The sequence below is a fragment of the Emys orbicularis genome, chromosome 2 (assembly GCF_028017835.1).
Source record: "Emys orbicularis isolate rEmyOrb1 chromosome 2, rEmyOrb1.hap1, whole genome shotgun sequence".
NCBI lineage: Eukaryota > Metazoa > Chordata > Testudines > Emydidae > Emys > Emys orbicularis.
The window spans coordinates 250,486,459-250,505,530 of record NC_088684.1 but is presented as its reverse complement, the minus strand read 5'-3'; the positions used below and the strand labels follow the sequence as shown (position 1 = coordinate 250,505,530).

Genomic DNA, 19,072 nt, shown 5'->3' with positions numbered 1-19,072 from the left:
CAGAGAAGTGGTTTATTCAGAAAGTGTTTACTACTCAAATCTTTGCTCTCTCTCACATAATTAGGCTGCTAGGGAAGAGACTGAAATCCAGGACCTCTATAGTGGCATTCTCAGAAATGCTCCCAGTTCCACGCGCAGGGCCAGGTAGGCAGGCAGAGCTTCAGAGTCTCAATGCGTGGATGAGACTATGGTGTAGAGAGGAGGGGTTTAGATTCATTAGGAACTGGGGAAACTTCTGGAATGGGGGGAGCCTATACAGGACGGATGGGCTCCACCTAAACCAAAGTGGAACCAGACTGCTGGCACTAAACATTAAGAAGGTTGTAGAGCAGTTTTTAAACTAGGAGATGGGGGAAAGCCGACTGCTGCAGAGGAGCATGTGGATCGGACAGAGACTTCTTAGGGGAGAGTCTAATGATAGAGAATCTCCAGGTTCTAGTCAGGAGCAGAGGATGGAAGAGGATAAAGTAGGGGCCAGATCAGATGATAAACATTCACATAAAAAAGAATCTGATACATCAGCAAAGGGCAGACAAATAAACAGTGACACGTTTTTAAAGTGCTTGTACACAAATGCTAGAAGTCTAAATAATAAGATGGCTGAACTAGAGTGCCTCGTGATAAAGGAGGATATTGATATAATAGGCATCACAGAAACCTGGTGGACAGAGCAATCAATGGGACACAATCATTCCGGGGTACAAAATATATCGGAAGGACAGAACAGGTCGTGCGGGGGTGGGGGGGAGTGGCACTATATGTGAAAGAAAATGTACAATCAAATGAAGTAAAAATCTTAAGCAAATCCGCATGTTCCATAGAATCTCTATGGATAGAAATTTCATGCTCTAATAAGAATATAACATTAGGGATCTATTATCGACCACCTGACCAGGACGGTGATAGTGATGATGAAATGCTAAGGGAAATTAGAGAGGCTATCAAAATTAAGAACTCAATAATAGTGGGGGATTTCAATTATCCCCATATTGACTGGGAACATTTCACTTCAGGACGAAATGCAGAGATAAAATTTCTCGATACTTTAAATGACTGCTTCATGGAGCAGCTGGTATGGGAACCCACAAGGGGAGAGGCAACTCTAGATTTAGTCCTGAGTGGAGCGCAGGAGCTGGTCCAAGAGGTAACTATAGCAGGACCGCTTGGAAATAGTGACCATAATACAATAGCATTCAACATCCCTGTGGTGGGAAGAACATCTCAACAGCCCAACACTGTGGCATTTAATTTCAAAAGGGGGAACTATGCAAAAATGAGGGGGTTAGTTAAACAGAAGTTAAAAAAGTACAGTGACTAAAGTGAAATCCCTGCAAGCTGCATGGGTGCTTTTTAAAGACACCATAATAGAGGCCCAACTTCAATGTATACCCCAAATTAAGAAACAGAGTAAAAGAACTAAAAAAGAGCCACTGTGGCTTAACAACCAGGTAAAAGAAGCAGTGAGAGATAAAAAGACTTCCTTTAAAAAGTGGAAGTCAAATCCTAGTGAGGCAAATAGAAAGGAGCATAAACGCTGCCAAATTAAGTGCAAGAATGTAATAAGAAAAGCCAAAGAGGAGTTTGAAGAATGGCTAGCCAAAAACTCCAAAGGTAATAACAAAATGTTTTTTAAGTACATCAGAAGCAGGAACCCTGCTAAACAACCAGTGGGGCCCCTTGATGATCGAGATACAAAAGGAGCGCTTAAAGACGATGAAGTCATTGCGGAGAAACTAAATGGATTCTTTGCTTCAGTCTTCACGGCTGAGGATGTTAGGGAGATTCCCAAACCTGAGCTGGCTTTTGTAGGTGACAAATCTGAGGAACTGTCACGGATTGAAGTGTCATGAGAGGAGGTTTTGGAATTAATTGATAAACTTAACATTAACAAGTCACCGGGACCAGATGGCATTCACCCAAGAGTTCTGAAAGAACTCAAATGTGAAGTTGCGGAACTGTTAACTAAGGTTTGTAACCTGTCCTTTAAATCAGCTTCTGTACCCAATGACTGGAAGTTAGCTAATGTAACGCCAATATTTAAAAAGGGCTCTAGAGGTGATCCTGGCAATTACAGACCGGTAAGTCTAACGTCTGTACCGGGCAAATTAGTCGAAACAATAGTTAAGAATAAAATTGTCCGACACATAGAAAAACATAAACTGTTGAGCAATAGCCAACATGGTTTCTGTAAAGGGAAATCGTGTCTTACTAATCTATTAGAATTCTTTGAAGGGGTCAACAAACATGTGGACAAGGGGGATCCAGTGGACATAGTGTACTTAGATTTCCAGAAAGCCTTTGACAAGGTCCCTCACCAAAGGCTCTTATGTAAATTAAGCTGCCATGGGATAAAAGGGAAGGTCCTTCCATGGATTGAGAACTGGTTAAAAGACAGGGAACAAAGGGTAGGAATTAATGGTAAATTCTCAGAATGGAGAGGGGTAACTAGTGGTGTTCCCCAAGGGTCAGTCCTCGGACCGATCCTATTCAACTTATTCATAAATGATCTGGAGAAAGGGGTAAACAGTGAGGTGGCAAAGTTTGCAGATGATACTAAACTGCTCAAGATAGTTAAGTCCAAAGCAGACTGTGAAGAACTTCAAAAAGATCTCACAAAACTATGTGATTGGGCAACAAAATGGCAAATGAAATTCAATGTGGATAAATGTAAAGTAATGCACATTGGAAAAAATAACCCCAACTATACATACAATATGATGGGGGCTAATTTAGCTACAACAAGTCAGGAAGAAGATCTTGGAGTCATCGTGGATAGTTCTCTGAAAATGTCCACGCAGTGTGCAGAGGCGGTGAAAAAAGCAAACAGGATGTTAAGAATCATTAAAAAGGGGATAGAGAATAAGACTGAGAATATATTATTGCCCTTATATAAATCGATGGTATGCCCTCATCTCAAATACTGCGTACAGATGTGGTCTCCTCATCTCAAAAAAGATATACTGGCACTAGAAAAGGTTCAGAAAAGGGCAACTAAAATGATTAAGGGTTTGGAACGGGTCCCATATGAGGAGAGATTAAAGAGGCTAGGACTCTTCAGCTTGGAAAAGAGGAGACTAAGGGGGGATATGATAGAGGTATATAAAATCATGAGTGATGTGGAGAAAGTGGATAAGGAAAAGTTATTTACTTATTCCCATAATACAAGAACTAGGGGTCATCAAATGAAATTAATAGGCAGCAGGTTTAAAACAAATAAAAGGAAGTTCTTCTTCACGCAGCGCACAGTCAACTTGTGGAACTCCTTACCTGAGGAGGTTGTGAAGGCTAGGACTATAACAGAGTTTAAAAGAGAACTTGATAAATTCATGGTGGTTAAGTCCATTAATGGCTATTAGCCAGGACGGGTAAGGAATGGTGTCCCTAGCCTCTGTCTGTCAGAGGGTGGAGATGGATGGCAGGAGAGAGATCACTTGATCATTACCTGTTAGGTTCACTCCCTCTGGGGCACCTGGCATTGGCCACTGTCGGTAGACAGGATACTGGGCTAGATGGACCTTTGGTCTGACCCAGTATGGCCTCTTATGTTCTTATAATTCCACTTTCAAGAGATAGTAAATGGATACTGTTTTTAGCTACTGTGCTACTCGTAGCATGTGTCTAAAGAATTAGCAGAAACTTCAGTAGCTATTGAAAACAACAACAGTGCACAAATTCCAAGTTAGTGTTCAGGTTTACCGCCTCTCTAGGATCTAGGCTTGTCTGACAACTCAGACGTGCTTCCTCCCGCCACCACTGAATTTTGTGTTTGAAAGGTTGACCTCCAGGTGCCCTTCTGTCCTAGCTACCTAGTCCCCTCTGACCCCGAACCCTAGTCTACACTAGAAAACGTATCCATTTCTGACAATAAGATCAGCAGCGGAACCAGCAATGAACACTGTTTAACTGCAAGTGTTGACCATAGATTTTAAGGCCAGAATCACCACAATAATCTAGTCCAACCTCCTACATAACAGAGCCCATAGAATTTCACCCAGCGGTTCCAATAGCCCAATAACTTGTGGTTGGCCTGGAACATCTCATTAAGACAGACGTCCAATCTTGACGTTAAGACTCCAAGGGATGGAGCATCTACCACATCATAAGCTGCTCTAGTGGTTAACTGCCCTCACTGTTAAAAATTTGTCTCATTTTCAATTTACTTTGCCAGCTTCAACTTCCAGCCACTGGCTATTATAACATCTGTGCCTGCTAGAATAACGAATCCTCTGGTGTCAGTAATCTAGTTTAAGACCTTGATTAAGTCATTCCTCGGCCTTCTCTTCAATATACTAAAGAGGCTGAACTCTTGGTCTCATTGTAAAGGGTGTTTTTTCCAGACCACACAGTCTCATAGCTCCTCTCAGGACCCTTTCCCATTTTGCAGGAGACCAGCACAAAACAGATTTCTAAACAAGTCTTTAAAATGACAACGTAAAGATCCTGCAGAAAGTATTGCCTTTTTAAAGAGGAAAACCTCTGCAGACTCATCAATAGAGCAGATAAGAAACTATACCTAGGGCTTTTCCATTCCTGCTGTGGCACAACCAACCTGTGATCCTGGCCAAGCCACTTACTCTCTCTGGCTCAGTTCCCCATCTGTAAAAATGGGGATAATGGCATTTCCTTACCTCACAGGGGTGTTGTGAGGTGCTCCAATACTACAGTGATGGGGGCCATATAAGTACCATAGACAGACTGTGCTGGCAGAATATGCTGGTTTGTGAACAAGTGAATCATGAGTTGTGATCATTTCATCTCCACTAAAATCAAAGGAGTTCTCCCAAGTTTGGGAACGGAAAATTAAATTACAAGTTTATGAGACGGATAAACTACAGAAAAAGCTACGCACTAAAGTGTTCATTACTACCTTAAAGAGATTGCACAACAAATCAAATATTGGCCATTCATTTCTCAACTACCTTCTAGTTAGATAAAGCCCGAGACTACCATTCAAATATTTGTTGGATTCGGTCTTGCTAAACAACCTCCCTCATCCACTGTGTGCGCACAAGAGGGAGAAGTTCTTTTACAGAAGAAATTATTAAACTGTAGATCAATTATCCCACTCCTACAGGCCTGTGTCTACTTTGACCTTTTTCCAGAAAGTTTTTCATTGTTGCTATTGCTCTGAACAGATTTAGGTGGCATGATAGTTAAGATCCCCATCTACCACTGGTAAAGCTTCACTCGGCCTAAGGAAGTCACACCACAAGAAAAAGATGAGTGGGAAAGCTGGAGGGGCGGGAAAAGCCTTTAAAAGATGCTTTATTTACTAATTGTTAGCAAGAGAATTGAGGTGTGTTTTTAATTTCCTTGCTGAAGGGGTTTCTCCAGTGTTTGAACTAAGCTCACTGAAGCTTATTCCCATTTATCTTTCATTGCAGAACTTCATTGTAGGATTTTCCTTATTACAAACCCTATCTCTACAAAAAGAACAGGAGTACTTGTGGCACCTTAGAGACTAACAAATTTATTTGAGCATAAGCTTTCGTGGGCTACAGCCCACTTCAGTCTCTAAGGTGCCACAAGTACTCCTGTTCTTTTTGCGGATACAGACTAACACGGCTGCTACTCTGAAACCTAGCTCTACACAGCATGAAAGAATGCCAAGGGTCAGAAACAAACCACCAAAAACCCTATCACACTCACATGGAGGGGAAACATGTTTTCAGTTAAATATGGTGAATGCTACATTAGAGGATTGGTCTGCTTCGCTACAGCCAACAAAAGCCACATAATGCTCCATTGTTACGTCATAGCTGTCAATGTCTGCATTAATAATAGGGTTTTATAGTGCTAAGCAGAGTCAATAAGACAGGGAAATCTTTGAAAGTTGCACTAGAACTTCATCATGTTACCCAAGAGGTGTAGAATATATGCACTTTTTAATAGAACTTGTTAATTGATCAAATAATTTTTACTCTGGGTATCTAACCAGCTCTAACTGCGAAGTGAAAGACAGAGGTCCTCAAATTGTACCTATGGCAGGAAAGGACTTTTAGTATTTTTAGTGTTAATCAAGATTAAATAGTTATGATGTCTGTAAGGTTCATGTTTAAGTACATGCTAAATGTCCCAGGCTAGGTCTACATTACAGCGGGGGGGGAGGGGGTCGACCTAAGATACGCAACTTCAGCTACATGAATAGTGTAGCTGAAGTGTCGTATTTTAGGTCGACTTACCTGGCTGTGAGGACGGCGGCAAGTCGACCGCTGCCGCGCCACCGTCGACTCCGCTACCGCCTCTTGCCGCGGTGGATTTCCGGAGTCGACGGTAGAGCCATCAGGAATCGATTTTATCGCGTCTTCACTAGACGCGGTAAGTCGATCCCCGATAGACCGATTGCTACCCGCCGATCCGGCGGGTAGTGAAGACGTGCCCCCAGATAGCCATGACAGATACATAGATTACAAAGCCAGAAGGGACAATTGTGATAATCTAGTCTGATCCCTGAAAGATAACGCATTCAGCACATAAAACCCACTTCTTCAGGCCTCACAAAAGTCGCACCAGTCCTTTCTCTAAGTGAAACTCCAGCCTCTATTGAGAAAAAACTTTTATTGCGTTTCACCAACTGAGGCAAGATTTAAGAACACAGCATTTTAAAATTAAGATGTTCTCTATAGCAAAATACAGAATTTCACTGCAAGGAATACGTTTATAAATCAGGTTACATAAAACAGGAGGAATCTGACAGCTATGAGTATTTCTCACTATAGAGCGCCAGCATGAGCTGAAAAAACTAATTACTCTCCTATCCATGTGCCCATGAAAGAGGAAAATGTATTAATACTTTTTTGTAGCTGTTCAGGCAGAGTAATGTTTACATTACATATATAATGGGGTACAGGACTAACTGTGAACTACTTTTCAATAGAGACCCCCATTCTTAATATATTTAGGACAACATCCTAATGAAATTTTGGCAATCCTATTTATGAGCTTGGGGAATCCTCTACCATTCATTAAATAAAGTTTGTAGAGAGCATGGAGGGTGGGAGAAAAGGGCATAGATGACAAAGATATGCACCCATCATGATTAGACCAAGAATGGCCTTTACTTACGGATAGAAGGAAGCCATCCACTACATGCTAAAGGAAAACCACTCGTCTTTATTAGATTAGAACCTCGGCTACAGCCAGCTGCAGGAAGCACGCATCGGGGGTGCTGTAAAGGGGACTTGAAGTTCAGCTTTGCACTCCCAATCCTACAGCTTCTCTGTGTAGGCAGATCCTCTTGTCTCAAGGTAAAGCAGCCCTCAGGCTTCTCTAAATTTATACCAGGCTACAACAGCTACCAGGGTCCAAAAATGTCGCTAACGATAGGAGTAGCACATGGGAAACCTAGCTAGACACGTCTCTTGCCATGCCCTCTTTTCCCCTGTAACATCAGCTCCAGTGGGTAAGAGGCCATGTCAGCTCTGCAGAACCACAGTATCACACCTACATAAAGGCTGATTAAACTGGCTTTACACTACATCAGAAGTGCAATACAAAGGCACTGCACCAGCCCACTGGATCAAGCCCAATGTGCTTATACACATGTGCACACACTCACACATACACACACTGGGTGCAGTTCACAATATGTTCTATTCCCACTACTGTTTCTATCCTGCTCTTAACACTGTCACATGCTCCTTACACACACAACAAGAGGCATAAGGGGGGGGGGGAAGAGGGAAGGGAAGAAACACTCCTGTCAGTCAACCCCCTTCTTGTCTACTGTTGGAAATGGGCCACATCCACCCTGATTGAATTGGCCTTGTTAGCACTGATTCCCCACTTGGTAAGGCAACTCCCATCTTTTCATGTGCTGTGTATTTGTACCTGCCTACTGTATTTTCCACTCCATGCATCTGATGAAGTGGGTTCTAGCCCACGAAAGCTTATGCCCAAATAAATTTGTTAGTCTCCAAGGAGCCGCAAGGATTCCTCGTTGTTTTTGCTGATACAGACTAACATGGCTGCCACTCTGAAACCTGATGCTCTGTGTGCATGCACCAGGTGGCTTTATTATTTGTGCTGTTGTAGCACCTAGAGATCTCAACTTGGCATTTCCTACATTTTCTCCATAAAGCTTTGCACGTGTCTCTACAGCAGCACAGATTGGGCACTTGATCCTTCTCAATCAATATTACATGGTACTATACTTCAGTGAAGTATCGCTTTGCTTTTTCCTTTTGTAGGGTTTGGACACAGACAGCATTCGTGGTTAGGGCAGTCTGCTACCATTATACCTTAGTCACCATTACTGCCTGCTGTTCATGATTCACAGTTAGAATCATTAAGCAACTATACCTATTAAGAGTAGTAATGATACATGCAGGACATCTTCCCTGCCAGGGAAAACTAAACCACCCTAGAAATCCCTCTCTGGTGCAGCTCTAACCACTGTTCAGTCCTCAGACAGACACTCACGGAAGACCCAGTCCGCTGTACTCAGCCACACCTATTCCCTCCTGAGGTGATCACAACTCATTATCTTATCTTCTCCTTGCAAACCTGGGAGCAGTTCGCCACACGCCATGCTTTAGCTTCACCATGAGAAACTCTGAGTAGTGTATAATCTAACTCTCATAGAATACATTATAAGGCACTGTTGGGGAGGGCATTGCCCTGTTCCTGACGTACAGGATAAAATCATCAGAATCAACGCCCAACAACTTGATGAGCACAAAACGCACAGACACGGATACTGGACATTTGAGAATATAAAACTTGTTTTATTCTTTTATTTTTTTTTAAATGCTCTTCCAGCTGCAATCAACAGCAAAATACATACTCCAAATGTCTGAATGCAATGTTACAAGTAAACTTGTTAAGAATAGGTCAAAGTTTAGTTTGATGTCAGAGCTTACACGAAGTCACAAATTTTTGTTCCAGTTAGTTTTCTTCATGCAAACTGCCCCTTAAAACACAGCAATGGCTGCTTGAATATGGTTCTTGGAAACAGCCATAGCTTTTTTGGTTACTCTCATAGATAACCTAGTTGTGGCAGCTTTTGTAACAGTCACACGTATGTGGCACTTGAATACAGGAAAATCATCGCTCCCATGGCTTCCCAGAGAAGCTGGTTGTCCAGCTTCTGGGTTAACGATACAAAAGCTGCTGAATTGGCAGGATTCCATATTTCGTGATAAGAACTCCATTTGGGTCACAGGACAACGTTGCTTTTGCATTTCCAACCTAATGCAATTGATGCAGCTCTCTTGTTTTGCAGTCTCCACTGAGATATTCATGATCTCATTCAAACTTTGAATCTTCAGTGGGATTTCAGGTGGTTAAACACACACCATAGGTGTGCTACATTAATTGAGATGTCCAACTTTACATTTGTATGTGTGACATTCTGTTGCAGTTCTGTGTGTTAATTGGTTACACTGCACTCTAGGGTTGCCAGGTGTCCAGTTTTAGACTGGAATGCCCGGTCAAAAATGGACCCTGGTCGCTCTGGTCAACACCGCTGGCCGGGCCATTCAAAGTCCAGTCGGTAGCACAAGCAGGGCTAAGGCAGGCTCCCTGCCTGCCATGGCTCTGCACAGCTCCTGGAAACAGCGGCATGTCCCCCCTCCGGCTCTTAGACTTAGGCAGCCAAGGGGCTCCACGCACTGCCCCCATCCCAAGCGCTGCTCCACAGCTCCCGTTGACCAGGAACTGCGGCCAAAGGAAGCTGTGGGGGCGGTGCCTGCAGAGGGGACAGTGCGTTGGGCTGCCTGGCCACGCCTCCATGTAGGAGCCGGAGGGGGGACACGCCGCTGCTTTTGGGAGCCAATGACATAAGTGCCTTCCAGAGCCTGCACCCCTCACCTCCTCCTGTACCCCAACCCCCTACTCCAGCCCTGATCCCCCTCCTGCCCTCTGAACCCCTCCATCACAGCCCAGAGCACCCTCCTGCACCCCAAACCCCTCATCCCCAGCCCCACTGGAGAGCCCGCACCCCCAGTCAGAGCCCTCAGCCTCCCCCATGCCTCAATCCCTGCCCCAACCCTGATCCCACTCCCACCCTCCGAACCCCACAGTCCCAGCCCGGAGCACCCTCCTACACTCCAAGCCCCTCATCACCAGCCCCACCCCAGAGTCTGCACCACCAGCCAGAGCTCTCACTCCCCCTCCCCCTAAGCCCCTGCCCCAGCCCAGAGTCCCCTCCCGCACTCCAAATCCCTCATCCCTGGCCCTACACCAGAGCCCGCACCCCCAGCCAGAGCCCACCCCTCCCCACACCCCAACCCCCTGCCCCAGCCCAGTGAAAATGAGTGAGTGAGGGTGGGGAGAGCAGGCAACAGAGGGAGGGGGGGATGGAGTGAGCAGTGGGCAGGGCCTCAGAGGAGCAGGGCAGGGAGCAGGGCAAGGGTGTTCGGTTTTGTGCGAGTAGAAAGTTGGCAACCCTAGTGGGGCTCTGTGCAGATTCAGGGGTCTGGTCATACAGAACTCATTGCTGGGTGGGGATCTATAAAGAAATCTCTACAGGAATCACATTGCAGACTGTGCAGCAATTACTTTGCCTGACGCTGAAATACAGCCACCTCTGGCTTGGAAGAAATGTGGCAACTGCTTAGCAGCCCATAGCAGCATTACACAACCATTTAGGACAGGAACTGGAGAATAGCATACTAACTGAAACCGCAGGCAAAAATTTAAAGAAACAGAAAGCAATTGCCCAGTGATGCATAATCTAATGGGTTCCTATTTCCAGTTCATGTAGTTTTTCCATGCCTTTATATACACAATATTTTATTTTGTTCCATATATTTCTTTGTGGGGTTTGTGTCTACTAAGATCATTCAATTTCCTCCCTTTTGTTTGCCTGGGACCACCTCAAAGTCACTGACATTACAGCACCCTCTGCTGAGCCAAAGGGGGCTGGACTTAATTCTGCTTAGAGCCTGTCAAAGATGCCTCACCCTTCAGTCAGAAGAAATCAAACAAGCCATTAGCCAGAGGGGCACTCCAACATGATGCTTCTAGTGAGTGTATGGGCTATCTGTACAGCCCTCCCAACCTCTGACCGTTCATGGAGTTTGGGACCTGAACTCAGATCCCCAGTAGGGTATTCCATAGACCAGGGCTGGCCTTATGCCACACACATTCATAACTTTTTTGCATAGGTGTATGCTTTGATCACAAAGATCATGGAGAGTTAAAAAGAGAAAGAGGAAAAGACAACCAAAGATGACTAAAACTAGTGACTGTCAATCCCTTACTGCTTTCCCACCAAGAAAACCAAGATGTCAGTTCTTCCTTTCTTGATCTGTGCCAAAGGGAATAAAATGAGGATCAAACAGCAGAGAACTCTATTTGTAGAGATAAGCATAAGTAATCCATTGCTTTACAAGCATTTCCACCTGTTATCAAGTTATTTCTTACATAACAGGTTTTGATTACTGCTTGATACTGCAGTCATGTATGACCAATTTTATGAAAGGAAACACTAAGCATTTTTCACTCTGCAATATACCAACCTCTAGTTATAGATAATGACCACCAGTAATGTTACTGACCTAAATCTGAACCTGCTCTTAAAGTTAATACCATCTTATCCTGAGACTGAGTTCTCAACACTAATCACGCTTCATTAGCGCTCCTGACCTTTAGGAATTAAGTTAGAAAAGACATCCAGAATATAGGGGAAAGGAGAAATACCAAGTAGAAATAATCTTTAAGAAGTTTATTATATGGGAGGTAGTTCAAGGTTTATGATATGATAAGCATAAATCTTAACAGTTGAAGGAATTCCTGAAACAGCCTGGTATAAGACCTAGACTTAGGTATAAGACATTTCAGTTTAACCACATATGTGAAGCGAGTGATGTGAAAGGCAAATTCAGGAGTAAACAAGCTAAGAATGATCTGAGTGAGGATTTTATGCCCCCTGAAGACAAGAGACATTTCTGGGAAGTTTTATAATCTTGTACCTTGATTTTCTATCAGAAACTCAAGAAGCTGAATCAGAATGGTGGGGACAATAGTTGGAACAATGGTGGTTGGATGGGTAGATGTCAGAGAGAGGTTATGTGACAGCGAGATGAGATGTTCTATTGAAAGGAAGAATAACAATGGTATACAACACTGTACACTACACACATTAGCCCTACGTTGTAAGACAAGACTCCTGATTTATGCAATGAATTAAATTAGCATTTATTGAATAATTTTAATCATCAATTATATATATTTTTTAAATCATTCTAAATGCGCCACAATGTGGAAATGACTCACAGATGCTAAGTGTTTGTCCTGCAGCATGGAACAACTTTCCTGGGAGGCTCAAGAGCCCAGCAGGAGGGATGTCGGTTTTGGAGTACAGCCAACTGAGGAAGTTGTCTACACTATGAATATTTACCAACAAAGCTTGCCTCCTGTTGGCACAACCTTGCAGGCATCTACACTCAAATTGGAGTCCTGATAATACCCGAACTTTTGTCAGTGAAGTTAAACCACTTCCCTGAGTGACAGAAGTCTCTACTGGTATTCTTCTACTGGGACAATGCCTGTGTGGATGCTATATTATGTGTATCAGCACAAACATTCCTCCAGAAACAAGCCTACAATGCCACTGTCTCCACAGCAGTGACAGCTCTGGTGGAATTTTGAACTCTGCTGCCCAGGCAGCAAAAAAATATGGTTCTGTCCCCCAGACCTGTCTCTAGTATGCAGAGCTAGATGCTATACTGAGCGGGGATCTCACCTGTGAGTGACAGCAGACACCTCATGACACCCAGAATAAGGCACCCTAGATTTGCACAGTGAGCAAGAGCTTGTTGAGGATGGGGACATGGAGGATTCAGAACCAACAGACAACCAGGACCTCTTCAAGACCAAGCTGAACCCAGAGAAAACCCACTGAGGAAAGGGACAGGGGCTCTAATTGATGTGATTTACTGCCCTTATTAATGCACTTATTTCCTCTATAGCTTGAGAAATGTTGTCCCCGTTTCCTTCCCTGTCCTTCCCTTCCCAAAACGGCAGCTGACTGCACATGGTCAGGGAGCAAAGGAATTCTGTTTTAAATTAGCCTGTTTATTTTAAGAGCATGCACTGTCAGTACAACGCAAAAAAAAAAAAAAAAAAAAAAAAAAAAAAATCAATAGAAAGAAAACAGGATATATACTTTTGCAAATACCTTAGGTGCATTCAAAGCACATACCTCTGCAGGCAAAATAATTCAAATAAAATTACAAAATGCAACTAATATTCAATGCATTCAGAACAAAAAAAAGAAATACTTCCAGTGATTGAAAGCTACATGAACTAACACCTGAGAATTCAAATTAAACACACTGAGACTTCAAAAGAATGCTTGCAAGCAAGCCAGAATCTGGGCATTCAAACTACACGATTTGGCAGAAAAACAACAACCCACTAACAATATTTGAGTCCAAAACAAATTACTTGCTATGGTCAGACTCAGGAAAGAGATAGAACAATTTGTGGCTGGTTTAGGGGACTTGTCTTGGACAGGCTCACAAAGCTAGCCAGCAGTCATGACCTTCCTCCATTTGCAGCGATGCAAGTTTGTCTTGACCCAGACATCTTTGCCGTTCTCTGGCACAATTTCACTGAACTTTTCAAGCAAGTAGTGTTTGAGCTTTGCTCACACATTTCTAGCCAGAGTAGCCTTTTTGCTTCTGCCATGGTAGGACACTCCGCAATGATAGGGTTACCATTCGTCCGGATTCCCCCGGACATGTCCGGCTTTTTGAGCTAAAAACAGCGTCTGGGGGGAATTTGTAAATGTCCGGAACTTCCCCCCCCCCCCATGCAGAGCGCGCGCGGCTAACAGGGCAGCCGGCCGGATGGTGCCACTTACATGGGGCTCCGACAGCCAGAGAGAGCCCCTCCTCCGCTTCCCCTGCAGCAGAGATCACTCCCTCTCTCCCTGCATTTGCAGATCGCCTCCGGCAGTCTGGAGCTCCTCCCCCGCTCCTCCTCCCCTGCTGCCCAGCGTGCCGGGACGAGCGACTCAGGCCGTTCCTGAGCAAGTTCACAGAGACATTAGGCGAAGGCCAACAACAAGGGGGCCAGGGGGTCGGAGAAGGGGCAGCAAGGTTTTGGAGGGGGCAGTCAAGAGACGGGGGGGGCTTTCTGGGGAGGGTGTGGATAAGGTTTTGGGCAGTCAGGGTACAGGTAGGGGGTAGGCTCCTGGGGGGCAGTTAGGGTGGGGGGGGGGTCTTAGGAGGGGGCAGTTAGGGGACAAGGATCGGGGTGGTGTTTGGGAGTTCTGGGGGGGGGGCTGTCAGGGGGCAGGAGTGGGGAGAGGGATCGGAGCAGTCAGGGGACAGGGAGCAGAGGGGTTTAGATGGGTCGGGAGTTCTGGGGGGGGCTGTCAGGGGGTGGGGAGTAGTTGGATGGGGCGTGGGAGTCCCAGGGGTCTGTCTGCGGGTGGGGGTGTGGGTAAGGGTTGGGGTAGTCAGGGTACAGGTAGGGGGTAGAGTCCTAGGGGCCAGTTAGGATGGGGGGAGGGTCCCAGTAGGGGGCAGTCAGGGGACAAGGAGCTGGGGGAGGGTTGGAGGTTCTGAGGGGGGCAGGAAGTGGGAGGGGCAGGGGCGGGGCTAGGGCAGGATTAGGGCGGGGCTCCTCCAGTCCTCTTTTTTGCTTGCTGAAATATGGTAACCCTACGCAATGAGCTCTGGGAGGACATGGGGCTGGTGGTATATGGGCCCAGGCACCCATGAGCCATCTCAAGTGGCTGCCTTTTCTGGGCCTTTGGAACCTGTATGAGCGATATATTTGCCAGGACCCCTACTTCCTGTAATAAGTTTAGCAGTGTTTACTATACTATCCCAAAAGTTACCCAGGCCACCAGCTCCTAACAGCCAGCGGGATTGAAAAGTGCCCCCATATACTCACCATACTGTGTGCTGTTCCATGGCCCTGAATAGGGTTGCCAGGTGTCCGGAACGCCCAGCTGCCGGCTCCGCAGCTCCCATTGGCCGGGAACTGCGACCAATGGGAGCTGCGGGGGGCGGCGCCTGTGGGCACGCAGGCAGCGCGCACCACACAGAGCCACCTGGCCGCCCTTGCAGCTAGAGGCCTCAGGGACCTGGCGGCCATTTCCTCGGAGCTGCAATAAGCACCGCCGGGACCCCGCACCCACTCCCGCACCCCAAGCCCCTTCCCCGAGCATGCCAAACCCCTCATCCCCCGCCCCACCCCCAGACGGAGCCCTCAACCTCCCCCATCCCCCGCACCCTAACTCCCTGCCCCAGGCTGGAGTCCCATCCTGCACCCCAACCCCCTCATCCCCAGCCACACCCTAGAGCCCATACTCCCAGCTGGAGCCCACACCCCCTCCTGCACTCCAACCCTCTGCCCCAGCCTGGTGAAAGTGAGTGAGGGTGGGGAAAAGCGAGCAACGGAGTGAGCGGGGATGGAGCAAGTGGGGGCAGGGCCTCAGAGAAGGGGTGGGACATGGGTGGGGCCAGGGTATTCAGTTTTGTGTGATTAGAAAGTTGGCATTCCTACTGCACTCCTGTCACTATCTACAAATGACATTCACATGCAAGACCTCAGAGTGATTCCCAACAAAAGTTGCTATGCATCAATCCCACTATATGAGATCAGAGTTTTTAGAAACCATCACTGGGGCATACACAGAGATAGCGCAGCACCAATCAAATCATTGTGCTGTTCTACAGAATGAGCAGACCCCATCAATAGGTCCCGCCTTTTCATACACCTGCAGTCACCACTACACTGAAAGACCCGTGAAGAGATCCACTCATAAATGTACATTGCAATTAGAGTGTGATAGCACCCACAAACCATATTTCAAAGTGCATATTCAATTTCATAGCTACAGTAAAGACTGGTTGTGGAAAACTAACCTAAAGCATCCGTCTTACTATGATCTCGATTTACTGAAATACAAGATGAAATTATAAAAATAATGGAGGAAGTTAATTAGCAGACAATACCTAAAATGCATTTACATAGCCAAGGTAGGTTTGATATCACCATAAACAAGCAATTATAAAACCCACCCAAAAATCCCATGGATGGCATTATGCAGAAGCTAGATAGACCACAAAACTAATTCTGCAAATTTTGGGACACTGTACATGTATGTTAACTGTGTACAGTCATCATGAGTCTTCCATTTAGTCCTCCAACCACTGCCTGCCCATTCAAGATGTGAAAAGAAATGCAAGCATCAAGCCAAAAGATGGATTAATGCTATACAGACAATTGATGATGTTATCTTCACAGATAAGACAATTGTGGAGATGGAGACATACAGCAAGATGTGTCTCTCTCGCTTAGGATTTCACTATCTCAAGCCATGATTAAAGCATACAGGGAAGCTTTGTTTTGGAAGCAATAAGTAGACAGTGTCAGTCCTAGACTCATATTTAAAAGCCACAGTAAATACAAGCAGACAGACCCAGAAAAGAGAAAATGTGAGTGCAGTCTACTACTGTAATTAAAGTTGGTCTGGAATTTTTCAACTAAATGTTTCATCAGACAATGCCAGTTCCTCAAAACCAAAACTGTTAATTGACTCCTTATGCTAAACAATCTGTTCCATCTTGTATATAGCTATGACACTGAGTACTTTTCCCAGACCTGAAGAAGAGCTCTGTGTAAGCTCGAAAGCGTGTCTCTCTCATCAATAGAAATAAAAGCTATTACCTCACCCGCCTTGTCTCTCAGAGGAAAGAGCCTATTTCAGCAATTTCTTTTACTTGAAAAAAACATTTTTAAAGTTTTAAAATTGTCAGTTTCATTTCAAAGTGAAAAGTTTCATTTTCCCAGTCTGAGATTACCTTCGGTTTCAAAATTTTAGCTAATTATAGTAAGAAAAAAATTAAAATGGTCAGAATCAGAACAAAACATTACAGTTGACCAGAACTAACTTTTTTTCTCCACCAGTTTGCAAAATTTTGTTGAGATTTTGACATTTCATCCCAATATTTCAGGGTGGAGGGGAAGATTTTGAAATCTCAAACATTTTTGTGGGATAGAAAAATCATTTGCTGCCCAGCATGAACTATAATCTCAATATGAGATTTGACAGGTACTGGGATGACGTCAGAGGGTGCGGTCCTGGATGAGGGAGCAAGGGATTGTCTGGAGTTAAATTTATATATTAGTTTTTAATGCTGTTTTAGGCCATTGGAAGTTTGTTAGTGCTTCTGTATGCTGGTGCATCTTTTACCTTGTCAAATCTAAATAAATTGATAAAATAGAGTAATTAAGTTTATTTGTCACTGTCACATTAAGAACAGTCCAAGGGCAGAGGGTAAGGGGAACCCAGATACACAGCCCGCTGTAGGGCTTTAGTGAAGACGCTACTATGCTAATGGGAGAGCTGTTCCCATCGGCATAGTTAATCCACCTCCCTGAGAGGCAGTAGCTATGTTGACAGGAGAAGCTCTCCTGTAGACTTAGCGCTGTCTAGATCAGTATAACTATGTCGCTCAGGGATATGGATTTTTCACACCCCTGAGTGACCTAGTTATATCGATATAGGTCTGTAGTGTAGATCTGGCCTCATAGACAATGAAAATGTATTTACATATATCAGATAAACAAAGCTATCAAGCTAACAAGTGGGGTAAAGAGACAGTGTGGCCACACTCCAGCAAGAAAAATAAACTTTATCTGAACTAGAGAGACAGGGGGTCTAAACCTCAGTTAAGCAAATTAATCAACTGACTGTATACGTTAGTGTATCATGCAAGATTTTATGAATGCCTGTAACACACTGGTGATTAATATAATTGTAAACGGCATGTATTAACACTATAAGAGGAACAGAGGAACATAAGAACATAAGAACGGTCGTACTGGGTCAGACCAAAGGTCCATCTAGCCCAGTATCCTGTCTACCGACAGTGGCCAATGCCAGGTGCCCCAGAGGGAGTGAACCTAACAGGTAATGATCAAGTGATCTCTCTCTCCTGCCATCCATCTCCACCCTCTGACTAACAGAGGCTAGGGACACCATTCCTTACCCATCCTGGCTAATAGCCATTAATGGACTTAACCTCCATGAATTTATCCAGTTCTCTTTTAAACACTGTTATAGTCCTAGCCTTCACAACCTCCTCAGGCAAGGAGTTCCACAAGTTGACTGTGCGCGGTGTGAAGAACTACTTCACACTTCTTCAGAATTATGAATACTCCCTGAAATTATGTTTGAATGTGTGTGGCTGAACAAAGGAAGGAACTGTTCCCATCCAGTCTCCTACGTAAATTAAAACATGGTAAAATCAAAACAATGGAAGCCCCATTTAACATACCAGGGGATGGGAAGCCGACAGGAAGGGAAGAACAGTGTGAGGTCAGCTTCCCGGTGGGCACAGCAAGCTGAGCACACAGGAGGGCTTCCTGCCTCCTGAAACAAGGTCACTGAACTTTGGGAGATAGAAGCAAGGACAGAAAGCCATTTTAGGCAACCATCACTAGACCGACAAGGGAACAGAACCCTTGCAAGCTGAGAAAAATGGGTCCTTCAACCCAAGGGGATGGGGTTTGAAGTCTGTGGAACCGAATATAGGTAAGCAATCTGTCTAGGAAAAAGTCTTCCACCTGAGACAACAAAGGAAGCCAGCACCTTGTGCTTTTGTGGAAAAATTGCAAAAAATGTAAAAATATAATTAGGAAGGCCAAAAAAGAATTTGAACAGCTAGCCAAAGACTCAAAAAGTAACAGCTAAAAAATTTGTAAGTACATCAGAAGCCGGAAGCCTGCTGAACAATTGAGATCCTAAAGGAGAACTCAGGGAAGATAAGGCCATTGCAGAGAAACTAAATGAATTTTCTGCATCTGTCTTCATGGTTGAGGATGTGAGGGAGATTCCCAGATCTGTGCCATTCTTTTTAGATGACAAATCTGAGGAACTGTCCCAGATTGAAGTGTCATTAGAGGAGGTTTTGGAACAAACTGATAAATTAAACAGTAAAAAGTCACCAGGACCAGATGGTATTCACACAAGAGTTCTGAAGGAACTCAAATGTGAAATTGCAGAACAACTAACTGTGGTGTGTAACCTATCATTCAAATCAGCTTCTGTACCAGGTGACTGGAGAATAGCCAATGTGACAATTTAAAAAAAACCACGAGAAGA

At 44.7% G+C, this 19,072-nt stretch overlaps 1 protein-coding gene across 1 annotated transcript in view; it reads right to left on the bottom strand.

Annotated features, from left to right (window-relative positions):
• The window catches only part of LOC135874340 (serum paraoxonase/arylesterase 2-like), a 49,224-nt gene that overhangs the window by 11,728 nt on the left and 18,424 nt on the right, over nt 1–19,072 (bottom strand). The gene's annotated exons all lie outside the window — the stretch shown is intronic.